The 24,044-nt window shown below is 37.9% G+C and overlaps 1 non-coding gene across 1 annotated transcript; it reads right to left on the minus strand.

The window, feature by feature from the left end:
• Nucleotides 1-23,628: 23,628 nt before the first annotated feature.
• On the minus strand, nucleotides 23,629-23,735 carry LOC145161901 (small nucleolar RNA R71). Its single transcript, XR_013738759.1, has one exon. It is a non-coding gene; the product is annotated as a small nucleolar RNA R71 (small nucleolar RNA).
• Between the last annotated feature and the right edge of the window lie 309 nt (nucleotides 23,736-24,044).

Raw genomic sequence — 24,044 nt, forward strand, 5'->3', positions numbered from 1 at the left:
ACTAGAAGTTCGTTCTTACGGATAGGAAGTTGTGGAATATGTGTTGGGTTTTGAGCATTCTAACACTCCTAAGTGTACATGCAACCCTAAATACCTTGGATCTATGTTTTCTCTATTATACATGCAAATATGAATATTCCAAGGTATTACCCTATCTAGCATACAATCCTTGATACTTGGGTAATATAACAAGTTAGAATACATACCTTTTAATGAAGCTTGAATTCTTGAACTTTAAGAGCTTAGCCCCAATAGTGTGGAAGCCTCAAATGGAATCACAAATCACCAAAACACCTTGGAAGAACTTGAGAGAATATGCATGCATACTAAAATCGGCCCACTCTTATTTTCACACACTTGTGTCAATTTTGTGAGCCAAGGACCCCTTTATATATTATGGAGGATTAGGGTTCCATCCATGTAAACCCTAATACCCATGACCTTTCATTTACATAGGATCCATGGGTTAAAAGCTCCATGGACCATCCATGAAAGCTTAGCCCAACCTAAATGAACTTGGCCCATTCCATATATATAAGAGTCCACATTTAATTAGTTCTTTTTGATCACTTAATTAATTCTAAATTAATTCTTGATCAATACTAATTAAATAATATGATTCCATATTAATATATTAGAACTTATAATATATTAATATAAATCATAAATATACTATTCTCAAAAGACTATCCATATAAATTGTGCCGGTGAAGTGCAACCCAAATGGACCATGCCGGGTTGGGTCAAGTACATACCAAATATAGTTATGGACTTAGACATTAATCCAACAGTCTCCCACTTGGATAAGTCTAAAACTATTATTGAGTATGACTTCAAAACCTAACTGGCAATCGTAGCTCTTAAAGCCGCTGTCGAACTCTGACCTTGTCAATGACTTGTCCATTAGATAAGGGATCATATATTCCTCCATTCTAGATATCATATGGACTGAGACATGGATTATAATCATTCTCTCTGTCCATTTGTTGTTTCCCGATTTTTGATTTATGATGACTGACTGATTGAACAAATCAAATCATTCCTGGCTTGGCCAAGCACTCACATGTGTCATCGCTAAATCATAGAGGGGCCCACAGATATCGCTTTTATCCCGCAGGTAAAAGGAATGGATAAACTTTGACTCATATGGCTTGTTCTACTACTTGTTGAATCATACACAAAGGCACGTTTTATAACATCGAGTTACCAAATGCGTTTTCGTGCAATCAATGTATAACCAACTCATAGTAACAACTCATATCTCTAGGTTTGAAGAATATAAGATATTATCGTCTCATGATCACTCGTGATAAAATCCATGAAGTGATTCAAATGAGCGCGGGTTGAATCCAATACTCAGAACTTATGAGCACTCATGAGTGTTGTAGCACCACTTTGTCCACCAACTTGGACCTCTACAAACCAACCCATGACAGTCTTGATTCATATCTACTTCCAACATATGACCGACTGTGGATGGTTTGAATAACTTAATCATTTAGGAAGAGCGACTTAGTTATTCTGGAAGTCAAAACATGCAAAGTGAAACATAAGAATAAATGAATCAAATATGGTATCAAACCCTATGAATATAAATAAACACTTTTATTTATCACCATACTGATTACTCATTATTCATTGTTTCAGTTTTATCAACTTTATACTTGAATTAAAAACACTAGTTGTCCCATGCTCCAAGCATGTACACTATGTTTTTCTTAAACAATAGCTTTGCCATACACCAAGTATGCACTCTATGTTTGTCTATGATCCTTACTTTGTGAAATAAACTAATTGAACATAATTTCAATGATTCTAATTTCACACTCCCAAATCCTTATCGAAAAATGTGAGAATTTCAAATTCCTATCATTTATCGAAATCTGTTTAGATTTTAAACTTATATGCACTGACCCTCCTGTAATGAATATGTACAAAGTCACAAAGACTTGTCAACAGTCATTATAAGGTATTCCAATGGAGATCAACTCCATGGAAACTAAGTCTCATATTCAAAGTACATTGCTTTGGACATGCTTCTTGCATTAAGTTTTCTAATCTTACACAGATAACTTCCACCTATGGAGACAACTCCATATTCTCATTTTGACTATCACTTCTGAATAAGAGATGCCTCTTTTCAGAATATGTCAATATGGTCCTTCCAAAATTAGCACTATACTTCCAACTGTCCCTGAGCAACCAATCTTTGGTAAACCTCAGATTGTCCTCGACAATTGCTTAATCATTTTAGTCATATCCAATTCTAGACCTTTTCCCTTCTTAATGCCTCTGGGCATTTGGAAAAATTTAGAAATGACAAATATTATAGCACATGCAATCGATCCTGTACCCAAAGCAAATGGTACACGATTCATGATGTCTCACATAAAGACATGATTCTAGACCAGTCTTTTGCTACAATATTTTTATTTGCCATGTTTTCAAAATTTGACTATGAAGAAGGATGTCGTAATCATAATCGAATTTTGAGAACGCAATATATAGAATTTCCTTAAGTTGAACCAACCCAACATGAAATTCATATATATATTCTTGACTAAAGATGATTAAGGTCTCAATCTAAGCCTTTAGAACTGAAATGAAGTATATCCTCTACCTTAATTATAGCAAAACAACTTTTTCAATCCCTGCAGCCTCACGAATTGAAACTTTTGTTTTCTATAATTAACATTGCTAACTTGCAACACTAACAATAATTATCATGCTCCCACTAACATGATGATTATTAGCATAACACTTATGCTCCCACTAGCTTTGACATGTACTCAGAAATCAGCTGGACTTCTAGAAATCAATACTTTATTGACTTTCTTACCAAATTTCAGATTTCTGATACGAGATGCTTTGATAAAACTTTATCAAAATCATACACCTTTCCTTAGATAGCATGCATGTGTGTCTAAACAATTTTAGAACTATGAAAAGGGATGCCATAATCATAGTCTCAATTGTTTAGACCTTTTGCCATCTGCTTCAAATCTACTTGGTGGAAGTGTTTCCTCACCATCATTTTAATTGGAGAGAAACCTTATGACTCTTAGATTTTATGGTGTATGTGTTCTTATCCATGTGAATCATCAAAACCATAGTCACAAGACAAGGATAATGACAAATCCAAACTCATATGGACTGAACTTATGCAATCTTAACTTCTTGCCACCTGGCAGTACAGGGCCTGCCATTGCTTCCAAGTTGTTATGCAACCAATTGAGAACTTTCAGAACTCCTATGCAAAGCCAACTTTAACTGGAATGGGCACAGAATATGTCAACACGATAGGTTATAAACCACAAGTCGTGTGCTAGTGAAGAACCTCAGGTTTTATTCTTGATTAGTTCTTGAAATTCTTTTTAGGATGTTTAAGACTCCCACTATCCTCTTGACATATAAGACTATCTTGCCAAATATTCAAGAGACAGTGCGGATTCTTTATCAAGACAAACACTTCACACAATTGGCCTTAGTTGGTCTTTGTTTTATCCAAAACATCACAACTTACCAATTTCAAATGTACAAGAGTAGGACACTTTTACTCTTACATTTGACCAGTGTTTTAAACCTTTCTTTAAGATATGTCACTCAAGTTACAATCTTGGAGTATGACTCTAAGAATTGTTTTGGAACGAAGTATGACTCATCTTCCTGATCTAACCATTTCAACAATTCATGACTCCTCTTCTTAGTCATAAGAATGCACTAAGATGACCTTTAGAGGACTAATTGTGATATGATTTCTAAATCATTAAGATGATCACAAACATGATACTAAAGTACTCTCCCATGTTTTCAGATTTGAGAAACTTTTATCTTTCTGCCTAATTTGATTCTTCCCATTCGTTCTGCCATACATTGAGACTTTTCCAATGTTTCAGAATTATACTTAAACTTGTAAGTATAACCATATTTACTAAACTTTAGTAAATCAAATAGTCTTAACGAGCTTTGTGGTGGACATGACCAGTGCACAAGAATGTGTACTTGATCCCTTTAGTCCTTCACTTGACTCACACATCCATGTGAACAAGTAATTAGTCTTGATTTTCCAATGCTTGAAAGTTCTCATTCATCATACTATTCAACTTGCATGATTCCAAGTTTCGGTCCAATTGAAACTTGGGTGATGAGGAACTTTCCTGATTTGGTAAAATTAGACACTACCACAAATGAAAGAATCAAATCCATTTTCCAATATTGCTGTCAGTGGAATCATATAAGCAACAATTTTCCACAAATGCCATTGTAAGGATACTTCAAATAAATAAAATTAAACAATTTTCTTTTATTTTAAAACTTTGCGGAAAAACTTATCCTTACAATCCACATGGAAAATTGTTGTTATCTATTCCTTAGCAATATATCATAACTTCTTAAGCAACTGCTCAAAATTCTGATGCGATCGAAATCCACCTTCGCGATCAGAAGCAGCATATACTTCCTTTAAGCTTTCTCTATTTTCTTTGATTCTTATAACATCACCATGTGACTCAGTCACATTATGTAATAAGAATCTCCAAATAGGAGCTTAACAGAGTTAGACAATGGACTTTACCTGAAGTAGAGTCAAACTTATTGACTTTAACATCCTTAGGTAAATTTGGCAGCTTCGCAATCAACGCCCCTTCCTTTGGAAAAATAAACATATGGACCCTTTGGTAATGGGACTATCTCAGACTTAGCCTTTCTCTTTACCATTTGGTCAACCGGGTTAACTATGGCCAATCCCTTTCCATTGGGAAGAGAATGCTTTTTTTGGATTTCCAGTGTCACCATTGTCACTGTCCATAAAGTATTTGGGAAGTTGATCTTCTAATCAAATTTGCTTTACTATCGTTCCAAATCATTGCTGATTCAGCAGCACCAAGCAAATAGATATGATCATTAAGGTTCATGTCATAGTCTGTTTCATAGTAGTCTCAAAGGAACTCACTATGTGATTTAGAAAGTCATTGAACATCCAACTTTCACAAGACTTTGACACCCAACTCTCCCGGCTTGTCAATATGTGACTTCATCTCTAAGATGTGATCACACATAGACCTTGCTTGCCATTAGGGATTGAGTGACCTTGAACTTGTGGGTTAGGGAGAATAATTGGAGGAGGTGGAGGAAGTAAAGTTCCAAGAGATTTGGGAAGATCATAGATGTCTGAACTAGACATCTTTTGGGAGATATTCAAGATAGTTGATCTAAAGTCCTTAATATAACACCCAATATGAAATATTAAGGCTAGGATCCAACAACCTATTTATAACTGGAAGAGGGATGCCGTAATCCGAGTTATAAAATAGTTGAAGGTAGGTAAATGACGATTTACCAATTTCCACCATGAAAAACGAAATAATTTAATTAGGTTTTTACTTGGATTTGAAACCCCTAGATCTTTTGAGATTCATTGAAATTTTCAATGGCATGTTTGAATCTCGAGTGTGCCCTTCAGGTTTTGTGACTGGGATGCCGAGGATCACAAAACAAGGTGTGAAGTAACCATGCAAATATACTTGGTACCCTTAATATTTACCCCTCAATCGATGTGCCGGTTAACCACACACGCTCCAACGATACTATGATAAACATTAAGTTACCCTTTGCCTACCTTGTTAAGTCCAGGTTAGTGTGCCGGTTTACCACACACGCTCCACTAACAGCTTAAACAAAGTGCAAAGTGTAATTTCATGGATTAACACCTTATTCATATTTTCCTAAGTAACTAAGATTGGGAATTTATAAGTGTTTAGTTACTTAGTATTTATCATTATACTTATAATGAAGGGAGAATTATAGTCCTTGTCCTACCTGTTCGGCTAACGACTCTCCACCGATCAAGGAAGCGGTGAGTGAGAGTGGACACCCATTAAACTGCCATTTTATAGGCAGTAACCTTATACCCCCCTTATAGACCGGCTTCGTGAATGAGGCCTACTAATGGTAAGACGACTTGCTCTTATACATATAATATATTAAACTTTTAATATTATACTAGTATAAGGGTGTATTTTAGACATTTAAAATACTTGGTGGTTTAATCTATTAATTAAACTAGACTTTTAATTTAATTAAACTCAAACCATATATTTATGGATTAATAATACTCTTTTAATTAAACGCTTTAATTAACTATTAATTAAGTCCATAAGAGTTAATTTGAACTATTCAACAAAACATCATAATTCCAATTATTAAACTCAAAATTAAAACCATTTAATTAATTGTTTAAGTTATGAACCCAAGAGTTTTAGAATTCAATTCTTTTTTTCATAAAAAACTTTTCTCAAATTCCAAAACTTGAGGGCAAGTTTTGTAATTCTTGAAAACCTTTGGATTCCATAACTTATGGAATTAATGGTGTTTTATGATGAAACTTTCCATGTTCCATAACTTAAGAACAAGTTATGAAATTCTTTAAAACATTAACGCCAAATTTTGTAACTCCATAAAAACTTTGAATCAAATTTTTTTTTTTTAAAAAAAACTTTCATATCCATAACTTATGGAAGTTTCAAAAACCCTTAAGATCACAACTTTAAAAAAAACTTTTGAGCTCCAAAATTTTATGACAAAATATGTAACTCCATAAAACATTTAAATCAAACTTTTAAAACTCATAAAATAATCATATCATTTTGTCTTTTACTAAATTTGACCTAATTCAACTCATATAACAAATGATTCAAATTTTACAAATAATTCGTTTTTCACAAAACAAGTAATTATCTTAAAATTTGACAAACGTCATGTTTTTTTTTCTTTTTTTTTTCAACTTGAAAATAAAACATTTGCATCAATATAACAGAAAACAACCCATGGCTCTGATACCACTGTTGGGTTTTGAGCATTCTAACACTCCTAAGTGTACATGCAACCCTAAATACCTTGGATCTATGTTTTCTCTATTATACATGCAAATATGAATATTCCAAGGTATTACCCTATCTAGCATACATTCCTTGATACTTGGGTAATATAACAAGTTAGAATACATACCTTTTAATGAAGCTTGAAGTCTTGAACTTTAAGAGCTTAGCCCTAATAGTGTGGAAGCCTCAAATGGAATCACAAATCACCAAAACACCTTGGAAGAACTTGAGAGAATATGTATGCACACTAAAATCGGCCCACTCTTATTTTCACACACTTGTGTCAATTTTGTGAGCCAAGGACCCCTTTATATATTATGGAGGATTAGGGTTACATCCATGTAAACCCTAATACCCATGACCTTTCATTTACATAGGATCCATAGGTTAAAAGCTCCATGGACCATCCATGAAAGCTTAGCCCAACCTAAATGAACTTGGCCCATTCCATATATATAAGAGTCCATATTTAATTAGTTCTTTTTGATCACTTAATTAATTCTAAATTAATTCTTGATCAATACTAATTAAATAATATGATTCCATATTAATATATTAGAACTTATAATATATTAATATAAATCATAAATATACTATTCTCAAAAGACTATCCATATAAATAGTGCCGGTGAAGTGCAACCCAAATGGACCATGCCGGGTCGGGTCAAGTACATACCAAATATAGTTATGGACTTAGACATTAATCCAACAATATGCTGGTGTTGTACGTGCTTCTTTGCAGTGGTTATATAGATGAGAATCGCGTTAGGAGTCGCCTTGTTTTGAATGGAGGTTTGAATAGTAGTTAATAGTCAGGGGTTCTATTTTCCAGTTGGTTCTCATCGCGGTTCTGTGCTAATGTGCGAGATTAGCATGAGGACGACTGGCCGAGGAGGTTTAGAGCCGATCAAATTTGCGGGTTTCGGCTAGGGGTTCCATTGTTTAGCGGAAGCGAGAGCTGATTTCGAGGACGAAATCTAATTTGAGTGGGGGAGAATTGTAATATCCCGATGATGAGGTATTTTCAATTTTAACCCTATATATGAAGTAATATTGCATTTTGACCCTTGTGCATGAGAAAGATTGCAAAAATGGCCCATAGTGGCATTTTGGTGATTTTTGGCCAAAGACTTAGTACGGTGGACATACGGTGTGTACGCTCGGCGTACACCACGTACACATGGAATACGTGAAGGATCCTCACACCCTAATTTTTAGGGATGGTCCATATATAAACATCATTAACTCGTAATTTCTCATTCACTCCCCAGCCTCCACATTCCTTTTCGTCCATCTAGAACCCTAATCCTCCTTGAGAGCGTTCTTTAGATTTTGTGGGTACTTTTGGTGATTTAGAAGGAAGGAGAAGAAGTTAGGACCACCTTGGAAGAGAGAGGCACCTTAGATCCATAATCTCACCAACATTTGGCATCATTTTAAGGTAAAAAGATATGACCTTTATGAATAGTGCTCTTAATTCTTGTTATGGTTAAGTTTCATGCATTTTGGTCCCATTTGCTTGGTGTTTTTAAGTATGGTCTACTCTAGACTCCATGAGTTGTCCTTTTAGAGGGTTTGGGGTAACTTGTGTCATAAAAATGGGTTCTTGGTCGTTATTATCCTTTCATGCATGAGATAGGAAGTCTTAATGGGTTAAGGAGTTAGGAGTTTTTGGTATTGGACACTTTGTAGGCGTGCAACGTCATAAAGTTGGAAAATTTATGACTTAGGTCATCATTTTGGGCTTGGATCTGAGTTTTGGACGGAAGGGTTTAATGGAATAAGCTCTTAGTGTGGTTTTGGGACTAGGCAACTTACGTTGGGCGTACCTGGAGGTACGCTGCGCGTACGCGGTCAACATCCGAGTATGCTGGGATTACTCTCTTGTTATGCAGGGCGTACTTCGCTAGGAAGGGATTTTGACATTTCGGACCTTCACTGTTGAATTTGACTTTGAGCAGGATTAACCAAGTTTGACTTAAGGGTATTTTAGATATTTTGAGCTATAGTTAAGCCTTAGTCTCGATCTGTTGAATAGGTGTCCTGTAGAGCCGATACTCGGAGTAGTGGAGTGTTCAGCTATTCGTCAGACTGTGAGGTGAGTTTCTTCTCGCTAGACTGTGGGTCGAAGACACCAATGCCGACCCATTAGATTATTTACCCTGCTTAGGATAGTATTATGCAAGTTTGTGGCTGATTAGTATATCTTCATGATTATATGTATTTGCTGGTTCCATGTATATGGTTATTTGTTACATATGTCGACATATTGCGTTGGGTTGAGGTTGTAGTACTTTGTGTTATAGCCAACAAACCCGTGAGAATTCCAGATATGAGCTGAGGGACCGATTGGCATGCCAGACTCATATTGAGGGCTCGGGAGCATTCCAGATATGAGTTAAGGGCATGATTGGCAAGCCAGACTCATACTGTGGGCTCGGGGGTAATCCAGTCTTTCTAGTTGTGGACCTGGTATATAATGTTATGTGTGTGTTTGTGTGTGCTGGTACTTTGGGAGAACTCACTAAGATTTGGCTTATAGCTTTCAGTTTATTGTTTCAGGTACTTCCGATGATCGTCGGAAAGCAAAGGCATGATCATGCACATCTTCCTGTTTTTATGTTACTGGGTCTTGGAAAAAACTCTGTTGTGGAAATAATGCTTTTGAAACAATGACTTTTTGTAAACAATATTGATTAATGGTTGATTTTGAAAATTTAAAATTTCTTAATTTTTGGAGTGTTATAGGATCGACCACGACCCCGAGTAGAGCTGGAAGACATCATGGTGTTGAATACAACCTGTTACACATTGGAACCAAACACCGAGTTAAGAAAAAAGTTCATGACTCTCGGCTTGGGAGATGATATCAGAAAACAAGGGGTGGGGCCTGATGAGACGTTGTGGAGTAGAAAAAGTATCGAATGAAGAGTCGAGACCACGAAGAAACCAATGAGTTTTATCAGTTTCATCAAGAGGGTGACCAATAGATGTGATTTGATCGCATAAGGCTTTGAATCGAATTGTGGTTGTAGGAAGCCTCAAGAGCAGTCTTGTAATCAAGAGTTTCAGCCATCGCTTCTTCTGAAAGGGATGATTGAATCAAGATTAGAGCATGTTGATTAGTAGCTAACCAGGAAAGATAAGTCAGATTATGTCACACCCCCGAACCAGACGGCAGAAACGTCCGAGGGCTCGTGTGACTAACAATTGAATAATCATCACAGTGAATATACATGAAACATAACACATTCATCACCAACATTACATAATACAACCAGCATTGTTCACATCAAGTACATTGATAAAATACATAAGTTCTAACTGTTCAAAGTACGATAAGTGATATTACATAAACAAAACCATACACACTTGCATATCTTCCAACTTAACGATTTCCTGAGAATACAAGTTATTTTGAAATCGGTCAACATATATAATGTTGGTGAGTTCATAAGTATATTTGAGTAAAAGTCTTTGTATCTTTCATAAAAACCCAGAAAATCCGATATTTTCTGTAAAATGTTTTGAAAATGATGTGAAAATCGAGTATAAATACATGTGTAAATTTAATAGTTAAAAACGTGTATGAGTGTAGTTTAGGTTCATTGTATTTTGATTAAATGATATTTTCTGTTTTATAACATCGTTTAGATTTTTGTATCGTTAGATAAGTCGTTTTGCATTGACACAATTAAAGAATTTGTCTTCAAAAGGTTATTTTTTGGTATTGAATCCCTATATGAGCCGTTATAACCATGCATGATAATGACTAGGTTGCCCGTCTTGGTATTTTTCCAAATGCCGGTCTTGCTAAGGATGTTGTCGCCGTAGACTGGCCTAGTCTAGCTGTAGCGAACAGCTAAGGCGTGGGGGGTCACCCCGTATACATCTATACACAAACTCCCGCTTTCCTACCAGGAAACTCTGATTATAACTACATGCTACGATTGTACACTCAGAGGTGCCAACCGACATGTCTCACTAGATTCTTAACCCCTTTTTGTCCTATGTTTAACGTTTTACGTATATGTAGTATGTTTTTGTATTCGAAAGGTACATATAAAAGTATTCGACATTTAATGATTTCGCAAAGGTATAGTTACGGTCTATTAACATGTGAAATTTCCATTCCAAGCCCTATTAGCATGTAGTTAAGCCACAAAGGCCGAATAACATGTAAGAGGGTAATTTAGGCCCAATAGGCATGTAAATGGGCCACAAAAGCCCAATAACTTGTAACCCAATACTTAGGCCCAAATTAACATGTGAATGGGTCGCATGACCCAATAAACACATCATGGAAAACATTGGGCTCAATATACACTTAATTGGGCCCTTAGGGTCCAATGGCCAAGTAACGTGTATATTAGGCCCAATAAATAGTTATTGTTGTATTTCGGTCGTTTTGTTTTATTCCGTTGTTTGTTTTGACTTGAAGTTCAATAGATTGGTGATAAAAATCCTCTTTTTGTAAAAACGACGTTTTTGGCCAACAATTCTTAAAATTTTAATTTAGGCCCAAAGTTTTGTAAAAGTGACACTTTAGTCCATAACTTATAAAAGTTTGCAATTTTGTCCCAAATGTCTATAAATTTACGGTTTTAACCCAAAGAGTTATATTTTTACATTTTGAACCCAGTTTTGCAGAAAAATACATTTTCAGCCCCTTGTTTGTAAAAGTTTACACTTTTGGCCTGATTTTTGGAAAACTTTACATTTTTGGTCCAATTTGAAAATAAATGATATTTTCACCTCTAAATTTGGTTTATTTACATTTATGACTCAATCTTTGGCCAAATAACATTTTAAACCTCAAAACTTCATTTTTTCGCAAATTGGGCCCAAACCGTGAGGCCCAAAAGTTTTGGCCCATTAGGCTAACAGTTGCATTTTTGGCCCTTTTAAAAGTATGTTTATCATAAAAATACCTTTTTATACATGTAGGACCTGTTTGGCCCCTTTAAAAACATAATTTTCAGTTTTTACCCTTATCTTTTGTTTTCTTGACAATTTTGACCTTTAACAAGGTTTTTGTTGAATTCTTTTACATCTTAAACATGTATTCACTTTTGGCTTGTTATTATAATGTATATCATGTCATAGTTCATGGATCTTTGTTTAAAGTTTCGAGATTTGCTAGGATCTAACCCATTATTACTAAACAAACTAATAATTCACACAAAACATGCATATAACACATAGATCTACACATTTTACTTGCATTATCCCCCAAAAATTATATGAAAACCCAAAACAAGGGGGTATGAACTCACCTTTTCTTTGATGCTTCGGTTTTGAAGAAGAAATGAAGGAGATTTTGGTCCTAGCAAGCTTTCTTGAGTAGATTTCGAACTTAAGAAGTTCTAGGAAGCAAAATCACCAAAAACTTTGCTTAAAAGAGTGATCTAACATGAGAATGGAGTTATAAACTTGGATGTATAAAGACTTACCAAGAAGTGATGATTGTCTTGTGAAAACCTTCTTGAAACACAAGCAAATTTCGAGATTTTTGATGGAAGGAGTAGGATGATCCTTGAGAGTGTTTGAGAGAATTTGGTGTAGTGTGTGTGTGTTTGTTTGTCTTCGACCGAGAATAGAAGATGAGAGGGGAGAGAGAGGGGTGAGGTGACTAGCTTGGTTGCATGTTGGTTTAAAGCCTAGATGCATGTTGGATTTTATGGAGGTGACACTCCAAGGTCAACTCTTCTCCCATTTCACTTATTTTTCCTTTTTTTTGATTTATACATGGGCCGATATTGTTGGGCCAAGAAGAAAAGGGTAGAGTAGATTGGGCCCATTAACTATAGCTAGGATATTTGGATCCTAAACATAAAAATTTTCGGCCCATTGGGCTCTTGGAAGCATTCACGGCCTAATTAAAATAAAAGAATGGGCTTATGGCTCACTAATGGTTAATTGGATTAGTTATGGCCTAATAAGGCCCATTGCGGTTAGAATGAATCATTCTAGACATAAATGGTCCAAAATGTTTTAGATTTATGAATTGGGTCCAATTAGGGCTTCTAAGTCCAATAAGGTTGAATTCGGTGCTTATTGTTCCATTAGGCCCAATAAGAAAATTCTAGTCAAATATGGACTTAAACCGGGATTCCTAGAGTTTTCAAACTCTTTGATGAACATCATTGATGAATCTATATGAGCATTGAGTGAGATTTACTTAGAGTATAAGATTTACAATAGTTGAATGGTTACACCGTAATAGAATTTCCTAGCTAAAATGCTAGTTGTGACATCATCCCCCGTTAGAGGGAATTTCGTCCCGAAATTCCTTTTGAAAAATAGGGTTGTGAAGGAATGAATAGGTGAGGGTACTTATGCTTCATCTGATCTTCACGCTCCCACGTGAATTCCGGCCCGCGTTTTGCACTCCATCGAACCTTCACGATCGGGATTTGACTTTGCTTTGTACGCTTCACCTCCCTATCCATAATCTCGACTGGTTCTTCGACGAACAGGAGGTTCTCGTTTATCTCAATCTCTTCCAAAGGGACGAAAAGGGTTTCATCTGATAGGCAATTTTTCAGATTTGAGACGTGGAACACCGGGTGTACGTTTGTTAAGCTCGGTGGGTAGCTGCAGCTTGTATGCCACTGGACCAATTCGGGCAAGGATCTCGAACGGTCCAATGTACCGCGGGTTCAGTTTTCCTCTTTTCCCAAATCGAATCATCCCCTTCCATGGAGAGACCTTTAATAAAACGCGATCCCCGACTTGAAATTCTAGTGGCTTTCGTCGCTTGTCAGCATAGCTCTTCTGTCGGTCTCGCGATGCCTGAAGTCGACCTTTGATCTGGACTATCTTCTCTATTGTTTCACGAATGATTTCGGGTCCTGAAAGAGCACTGTCTGGCGATTGCCCTTTTGCTAGTTGCGTGTCACCCACCTCGGCCCAACATAGGGGCGATCTACACCTACGACCATAAAGAGCCTCGAAGGGAGCAACCTTGATGCTCGTATGGTAACTGTTGTTATAAGAGAATTCGATCAGTGGCAATTAGGCATCCCATGATTTTCCGAAGTCAATCACACAAGCTCGGAGCATATCCTCGAGTGTTTGGATGGTACACTCACTTTGACCATCTGTCTGTGGGTGATAGGCAGTGCTCATATCTAGCTGTGTTCCCATTGATATCTGAAGAGATTGCCAGAATCTTGAAGTAAACCTGCTATCTCGATCCGAGATAATAGATACTGGCACTCCATGGAGTCTTACAACCTCCTTGAGATAGATTCGGGTAAGCTTTTCCATCTTGTAGGATTCTTTTATTGGCAGGAAATGAGCGGATTTTGTTAATCTATCGACAATTACCCAAATAGCATCCAGTCTGTCTGCTGTCGTTGGCAATTTAGTCACAAAGTCCATAGTAATCCTTTCCCATTTCCACTCGGGTATCACTGGTTGTTGTAGTAGTCCCGAGGGCTTTTGATATTCTATTTTTACCTTGGCGCAAGTAAGGCACTTGCCCACGAAAGTGGCTATCTCTGCCTTCATATTAGGCCACCAATATTGCTGCTTGATATCCAAATACATTTTAACTGACCCCGGATGAATAGAATATCGCGTCCTGTGGGCTTCATGCATGACTACCTCTCTAAATCCCCAAATTTTGGGGACCCATATTCTATTCATGAAGTAGTAGTTTCCGTTGTCCTTGACTTCGAGCTCCTTCTCCATTCCATGTAGTGATTCACTAGCGACATTCTCCGGCTTCAATGCGTCCAACTGGGCTTCTTTAATTTGTGAGGCTAGATGAGACTGGATGGTGATTGACAGAGTCTTCACACGACGACTTGAATACTCCTTTCGGCTCAGGGCATCGGCTACCACGTTAGCTTTGCCTGGATGGTATTTGATCTCACACTCATAATCGTTTAACAACTCAACCCATCTCCGTTGGCTCATGTTTAGTTCCTTTTGATTTAGAATGTGCTGGAGGCTCTTGTGGTCTGTAAGGATGGTGCACTTGGTACCATATAGGCAGTGCCTCCAAATCTTTAGGGCGAAGACCACCACCCCCAGTTCAAGATCATGCGTGGTGTAATTTACTTCATGCGTTTTCAATTGTCTGGATGCATAAGCAATCACCTTCCCTAGTTGCATAAGGACACAACCTAAACCTTGATTCGAAGCATCACAGTAAACTATGAAGTCTTTGGTTCCCTCCGGTAAGGATAGCACTGGAACACTACAGAGGGCTTGTTTTAAGGATTGGAAGGCAATTTCTTGCTTCTCGGTCTAGTTGAATGGTACGCCTTTCTGGGTCAATGTGGTGAGGGGTTTGGCTATCTTGGAGAAGTTCTGAATGAATCTTCGGTAGTAGCCTGCGAGATCTAAGAATTGACGAATTTCCGTTGGCGTTGTCGGAGCTGCCCAACTTTCGATTGCTTTGATCTTGAAGGGGTCCACGTGTATTCCTTCTTGACTGACTACATGGCCCAGAAAGTTTACGCTGCGGAGCCAGAATTCGCACTTGGAGAGTTTTGCATATAACTTTTCGGCTCGCAGAGTTTCTAAGATCTGTCGGAGGTGTTGCCTATGATCTTATTCACTTCGAGAGTATACGAGAATATCATAAATGAAGACGATTACGAATTTATCAAGGAATGGACGGAAGACTCGATTCATGAGGTCCATGAATGCAGCGGGGGCATTCGTCAGACCGAAGGGCATCACGACGAATTCGTAATGACTGTAACGAGTTCGGAAAGCAGTCTTAGGAATGTCCTCATCTTGGACTTTGATTTGATGATAACCGGATTTTAAATCTATCTTTGAAAAGTAACTTGCTCCTTGAAGCTGGTCAAATAGATCATCGATTCGTGGAAGTGGATATTGGTTTTTGTTTGTGAGTTTGTTTAATTCCCTATAGTCGATGCACATCCTGAAGGATCCGTATTTCTTTTTAACGAAAAGAACCGGAGCTCCCCACGGCGAGAAGCTGGGTCTGATAAATCCTTTATTCAGGAGTTCGCTCAGTTGGCTTGACAATTCTTGCATTTCTGCAGGAGCCAACCTATAGGGTGATTTGGCGATTGGAGTGCCTCCAGGAACTAGGTCAATTCGGCATTCGATTTGTCATTATGGGGGGTATTCCCGGAAGATCTTCTGGAAACACATCCGGGAAATCACACGCCACTGGGATATCGTGAATGCTCGCTTCCTCTTTGGTTTTATCCACCAAGTGAGCAAGGAACGCGTAGTTCTTCTTTTGTAGACACTTTTGCGCCTTGATACTCGAGATAAGACGAAGGTTTGCGCTGGGTTTATCTCCGTAGATTATTAGGGTTTCATGGTTAGGAAGATGAAGGCGAACGGCCTTCTCATGACACATAATACCGGCATGATGGGGGCTTAACCAATCCATGCCGATGATCACATCAAAACTCCTAATGTTTACAGGCATTAAGTCTATTTGGAAGGTATGATTGTTTAGAGTTAGTGTACACCCCACATAGATATCCTTAGTTGATTCAGTCTTCCGATTAGCCATTTCCACCGTGAAGGCTTCATTAAGCTTTTGGAGTTGTTGTTTTAGTAAGTTTTTGAACTTATTACTAACAAAACTTCGCTCCGCTCCGCTATCAAATAAGATGCATGCATATGAGTCGTTAAGTAGGAACGTACCAGTGACAACGGCTGGGTCCACCACTGCTTCACCCTGACCCATTGTCAGTACTCTCCCTGTTGCTCCTGTCCCTTGGTTGTTCGCGTTGGGGCATTTTCGCCTGATATGCCCAGTTTTTCCACATCCGTAACAGGCATAGCTAACTCCAGCATTGGTGTTGTTGTTATTGTTGTTGTTGTTGTTGTTGTTGTTGTTGTTGTTGTTTGTCATCTGGTTATGTGGGAGCTGATTCCTACAATACTTTGATGTATGGCCCTTCCGGTTGCACCTTGCGCAACTCATCTCCCTGCACTCCCCGTGATAGTGGAAGTTGTATTTGCCACACTTGGGGAGATTTCCCGAGTATTGCTTGGAAGCATTCGGTGCGGATGAGGCTGGAGCATGTGGTATGGCAGTAGCTTGTGTTGCAGCATGGACAGACACCGTTTGTTGCTTCTTAGACGATTCTGAGTTTTGCTTCCCTTTTCGCTTGTTGTTTTTCCCCTTCTTGTTCTCTTCTTCCTTCTTAGCCTCCGCTTCCACTGTCTTGGCACCCTTCTTATTGCCATGATCATACAGTTTCTTGGCCAGTCTCTTGGCATTGTCAAATGTTGCAGGGTTTGCCGCAATGACATTCCCTTGGATAGGTGCAGTCAATCCCCATATAAACCTCTCGATCTTTTTCCCTTCTGAGGTGATCATTCCGGGACACAGAAGAGATAGCTCACTAAACCTGGATATGTATGCGTCGATATTGGAGTTTTGGACCGTAAGGTCCCAAAACTCTTGTTCCATCTTCAGAATCTCACCTCTAGGACAGTATTCTGCCAAACAACATCTCCTTCAGCTCTTCCCAAGGCATCACGTTTGCCACCTGGAGTGTCATGGCCTCTACGTGGCCATTCCACCAGGAGAGGGCTTGGTCAATGAACGTGCAGGCTGCGAACTTGACCTTACACTCATCCGGACATCCGCAGACTTCGAAAACAGATTCTACTTTCTCAATCCACCACTTCAGGGCTATGACGCCTCCTGTCCCATTAAAGGTCCGAGGTTTGGCGTTGGCGAAGTCCTTGTAGGTGCATGTTCGAGCGGCTTCGTGGTTCGTCCCTTGATTGGTGCTCCCGGCTCCCTGCCCGTTGCCTTCTCTGTTGTTTCCATTGCGAATCTGCGCAAGTGCTGCAGTGACCGCAACGGACACTGCTGCCTGGAATGCAACCGAGTTTATCTCAGGTGGGGTCGGTGTTGCGTTGTTTCCACGGTTTGGTCTTTAAGGCATCTTTCTGTCATGGAATGGAAAGATGTTGAGTGCCTATGGTTTTTGCTAGTTTGTGATCCTATAGACTAGGCGTATAGTGTGTGTATTCAGGTAATTTCATGCATTAACATAAAACAAAAAGTAAAACACATAGTAGATAACAATGTCATTATAAAACATAAAGCATTTTCATTAATACTAATAGTTTTGATACATCAAAATTTGCCAGATGGCATACAGTACATAAAACTATAAAATCCGGCAGCATGACGACCCTATGAGTAGTGTAATGACTTAAACATAGAGTTGATAGTACATAGCATAGATCACATAACATAATACTGACTAAAGATACAGCTGGTCCTAGTCATGGGGGGATGTGTCAGGGGGTAAACATAATATTAGTAGGAGATACGGTTTGTTCCTCATATGGTGAGACCTATATAGCAAGTAGTAGAGCAAGTCCTATTAGTAGAGTTGACGATGACACTCAATCGTCGAGCTGGCGTATCAGGAGTTCAGCCAGTTCATCCGCCTCTTGGGTGATTACCTCCACCATTTGCTCGGCTCGTACAGCCCTTGCTTCAGCCGTAAAAAGTTGAAGCTTGAGGCTGATTATTGCTTCCTCGAGAGAGCGTAGATAGTCTGTATCGCCCTTCTGAACCGTGCGGGGATCTGATGGGGCTTTTGATAGGTAGGGTTCACTACGTGCCTCCTCTACGTCCTTTCCTTCATCTAACTTATGGTCAGATTCGTCATATTCGTAATCAGTTACCACATATTCTTCCGGATCCACTTCGGGTCCAACGTCATGGGCTCCCCCTTGTCACCCTTCAGGATCCTCCTCAAGCACTCCTTGAGCCACTGGTGTTTGGTAGAAGTGCACCTCTTTCTGATCATCATCCATGGTGACTGCATGGGGGCGCGGGAGTAAGTCATGTTTTGATTATTACTATAGTATATTATTTATGTTTTGGGTCCCTAGAGTTTTGGAGAGTGGGGGTAGGCTTTTGGGTTCATTTCCCACTACGATTACTCCCGAACACATGTTGGTCATATTCTGGATAAATATATACTTACCCTTAATATGACTACATAACTGCCCAGGTTTAATCATAGTGTTCAATTTCCTCCCGAAGCTTTTATTAAATAATGTTAGGTTATTATCCTATTATGCGTACATAAGTGTGAAATTTTTGTTTTGTTCAGAGTTATTTAGTCCCATTGTGTTTATAGTTGCATATCATGTATGGTTAGATATGCTAGTTCACTATAAACATTGCTCTGATACCAACCTGTCACACCCCCGAACCAGACGGCGGAAACGTCCGAAGGCTCGTGTGACTAACAATTGAATAATCATCATAATGAATATACATGAAACATAACACATTCATCACCAACATTACATAATACAACCAGCATTGTTCACATTAATTACATTGATAAAATACATAAGTTCTAATTGTTCAAAGTACGATAAGTGATATTACATAAACAAAACCATACACACTTGCATATCTTCCAGCTTAACGATTTCCTGAGAATACAAGTTATTTTGAAAACGGTCAACATATATAATGTTGGTGAGTTCATAAGTATATTTGAGTAAAAGTCTTTGTATCTTTCATTAAAACCCAGAAAATCCGATATTTTCTGTAAAATGTTTTGAAAATGATGTGAAAATCGAGTATAAATGCATGTGTGAATTTAATAGTTAAAAACTTGTGTGAGTGTAGTTTAGGTTCATTGCATTTTGATTAAATGATAATTGTATATGAATAATCTCCCCATAAAATCCAATATTTTCTGTTTTATAACATCGTTTAGATGTTTGTATCGTTAGATAATTCGTTTTGCACTGACACAATTAAATGATAATTGTATATGTGAATTTAATAGTTAAAAACTTGTATGAGTGTAGTTTAGGTTCATTGCATTTTGATTAAATGATAACTGTATATGAATAATCTCCCCAGAAAATCCAATATTTTATGTTTTATAACATCGTTTAGATTTTTGTATATTAGGTCCAATAAACATATCATGGAAAACATTGGGCTCAATATACACTTAATTGGGCCCTTGGTAGATGTGCACCTCTTGCTGATCATCATCCATGGTGACTGCATGGACATAATTAAAGAATTTATCTTCAAAAGGTTATCTTTTGGTATTGAATCCCTATATGAGCCGTTATAACCATGCATGATAATGACTAGGTCGCCCGTCTTGGTAATTTTCCAAATGTCGGTCTTGCTAAGGATGTTGTCGCCCTAGACTGGCCTAGTCTAGCTGTAGCGAACAGCTAAGGCGTGGGGGGTCACCCCGTATACATCTATACACAAACTCCCGCTTTCCTACCAGGAAACTCTGATTATAACTACAGGCTACGATTGTACACTCAGAGGTGCCAACCGACATGTCTCACTAGATTCTTAACCCCTTTTTGTCCTATGTTTAACGTTTAACGTATATGTAGTATGTTTTTCTATTCGAAAGGTACATATAAAAGTATTCTTTTAATGATTTCACAAAGGTATAGTTACGGTCTATTAACATGTGAAATTTCCATTCCAAGCCCTATTAGCATATAGTTAAGCCACAAAGGCCCAATAACATGTAAGAGGGTAATTTAGGCCCAATAGGCATGTAAATGGGCCACAAAGCCCAGAAAACATGTAATCCAATACTTAGGCCCAAATTAACAAGTGAATGGGTCGCATGACCCAATAAACACATCATGGAAAACATTGGGCTCAATATACACTTAATTGGGCCCTTAGGGTCCAATGGCCAAGTAACGTGTATATTAGGCCCAATAAATAGTTATTGTTGTATTTCGTTCGTTTTGTTTTATTCTGTTGTTTGTTTTGACTTGAAGTTCAATAGATTGGTGATAAAAATCCTCTCTTTGTAAAAACGACGTTTTTGGCCAACAATTCTCAAAATTTTAAATTAGGCCCAGAGTTTTGTAAAAATGACACTTTAGTCCATAACTTATAAAAGTTTGCAATTTTGTCCCAAATGTCTATAAATTTATGGTTTTAACCCAAAAAGTTATATTTTCACATTTTGAACCCAGTTTTGCAGAAAAATGCATTTTCAGCCCCTTGTTTGTAAAAGTTTACACTTTTGGCCCGATTTTTGGAAAACTTTACATTTTTGGTCCAATTTGAAAATAAATGATATTTTCACCTCTAAATTTGGTTTATTTACATTTATGACTCAATCTTTGGCCAAATAACATTTTAAACCTCAAAACTTCATTTTTTCACAAATTGGGCCCAAACCGTGAGGCCCAAAAGTTTTGGCCCATTAGGCTAACATTTGCATTTTTGGCCCTTTTAAAAGTATGTTTATCATAAAAATACCTTTTTATACATGTAGGACCTGTTTGGCCCCTTTAAAAACATAATGTTCACTTTTTACCCTTATCTTTTGTTTTCTTGACAATTTTGACCTTTAACAAGGTTTTTGTTGAATTCTTTTACATCTTAAACATGTATTCACTTTTGGGTTGTTATTATAATGTATATCATCTCATAGTTCATGGATCTTTGTTTAAAGTTTCGAGATTTGCTAGGATCTATCCCATTATTACTAAACAAACTAAGAATTCACACAAAACATGCATATAGCACATAGATCCACACATTTTACTTGCATTCTCCCCCAAAAATCATCTGAAAACCCAAAACAAGGGGGTATGAACTCACCTTTGCTTTGATGCTTCGGTTTTGAAGAAGAAATGAAGAAGATTTTGGTCCTAGCAAGCTTTCTTGAGTAGATTTCGAACTTAAGAAGTTCTAGGAAGCAAAATCACCAAAAACTTTGCTTAAAATAGTGATCTAACATGAGAATGGAGTTATAAACTTGGATGTATAAAGACTTACCAAGAAGTGATGATTGTCTTGTGAAAACCTTCTTGAAACACAAGCAAATTTCGAGATTTTTGATGGAAGGAGTAGGATGAACCTTGAGAGTGTTTGAGAGAATTTGGTGTAGTGTGTGTGTGTTTGTTTATCTTCGGCCGAGAACAGAAGAGGAGAGGGGAGAGAGAGGGGTAAGGTGACTAGCTTGGTTGCATGTTGGTTTAAAGCCTAGATGCATGTTGGATTTTATGGAGGTGGCACTGCAAAGTCAACTCTTCTCCCATTTCACTTATTTTCCTTTTTTTTTATTTAGACATGGGCCGATATTGTTGGGCCAAGAAGAAAAGGGTAGAGTAGATTGGGCCCATTAACTTTAGCTAGGATATTTGGATCCTAAACATAAATCTTTTTGGCCCATTGGGCTCTTGGAAGCATTCACGGCCCAATTAGAGTAAAAGAATGGGCTTATGGCTCACTAATGGTTAATTGGATTAGTTATGGCCCAATAAGGCCCATTGGGGTTAGAATGAATCATTCTAGACCCAAATGGTCCAAAATGTTTTAGATTTATGAATTGGGTCCAATTAGGGCTTCTAAGTCCAATGATGTTGAATTGGGTGCTTATTGGTCCATTTGGCCCAATAAGAAAATTCTAGTCCAATATGGACTTAAACGGGGATTCCTAGAGTTTTCAAACTCTTTGATGAACATTATTGATGAATCTATATGAGCATTGAGTGAGATTTACTTAGAGTATAAGATTTATAATAGTTGAATGGTTACACCGTAATAGAATTTCCTAGCTAAAGTGCTAGTTGTGATAGATTATCAGATGATGATGACTCGGTGGTAACAATGGAGGGTGATGGTGCTTTAATCTAGCAATGAACATGTCCGAGGGGATTATGATATGATAGTAACAGCGTAACTTGGTTCTTCCACATGAGATAGTTGGAAGAAGAAAGTTTAATAGTAAGAAGACGGAGAAGGGTAGATAGAGGGGGAGGAGAATCAATTTGCTTAGAACCTGTCATGGGTAATTTTTGAAGCAGGAGCAAGAAGACGAGCAAAGAGATGAGAAAAAATAGGGCTGCCTAGGAAGGATTAGGCTGATACAAATTAGATTTTTTGAATAATTATCTTGACTGGTGAGGGTTGTATTGATCCTTTTCATAATACCACTGTACAATACAAAAAATAAGGAAATAACAACTTTCCTAACATACATAGTGATATGTACATATTTAGTCATGTCTTTTGTGCATATTTCTAATACTCTTAGCTATAGTTATGTTTATTTTAGGACAAAAGGTACTTATTATGTTTGAAATTTGTTTTGCAGTAGCAAAGACATGCTCGACATGAAAAGGAAGCAAACGAGGAGCTGGAAGCATGAATGAATGAGCTAAGGCAAAAGAAGACAAAGAAGGCTTGAAGATAGAAGACCATGACGTGTCGAATGGAAGGTTCTCCACTAACAACACTGTTCAATCTGAAAAATTCAAACTCTTTGACAAGGCTCTTAGCAAGAAGGAAGTAGGATATGAGCTGGAAACATCTACCGAAGAATGTTCGGAAGACGATATAAAAAGAGAGGTTGAAGAGATGGCGGACATCACAAGAATGACTGTGAAAGATTTTAAGAAGCGAATCTGTGAGGATAAAGGACCATGGCTTGTACCACCCGAGTTTCTCGCTGAAAGAAGTTTTGAACTCAAAAGGAACATTCTATCAATGCTCAAGGACATACCTTTTTCTGGGAAAGAATACGAAGACACAATCAAACACATCGATGAAGTAAAGGACATTGCAAACTACTTCCATGTTCCAAATGTGCCACGAGACCGAGTGTTACTTAGGCTGCTTCCGATGATATTTACCGGTGAAGCTAAAGTTTGGTTGAACTCACTCGCGCCTGGATCCATTACCACTTGGGCAAATCTTCATGAAGCCTTTATTGAACAATTCAGCCCGCCTTCAAAGACATCTAAACTCAAAAAGAAGATTGTTAATTTCCAACAAAACGATGGCGAATCCTTATATGAAGCATGGGAGAGATTCACAGGGTTGATTAGGAGCTGTCCCCAACATGATCTAAATGTCCAACAAGAAGTGTCAATTTTCTATGATGGGGTGAATGTTACAATGAGACAACCTCTTTTCTCTCATGGACCAATGACAAAGAAAGAACCGACCACCATTAAAGAGCTAATTGAGGAATTTGCAAAGCACTCATGCGATTATCATAACCCACGAGAAGATGTTACTAGAGGTAAAGGAGATGGAGGGAGGGAATGAGAATATGGATAGGCGAATGACAAAATTGGATCAATCCATACACACCATAAGAGTTGGATGTGACAATTCCCATGGGCCACATTTAACGAAGGATTGCGATTTGGATG

Source organism: Lactuca virosa, chromosome 2 (assembly GCF_052849685.1).
Source record: "Lactuca virosa cultivar CGN04683 chromosome 2, Lactuca_virosa_CGN04683_v6, whole genome shotgun sequence".
NCBI lineage: Eukaryota > Viridiplantae > Streptophyta > Magnoliopsida > Asterales > Asteraceae > Lactuca > Lactuca virosa.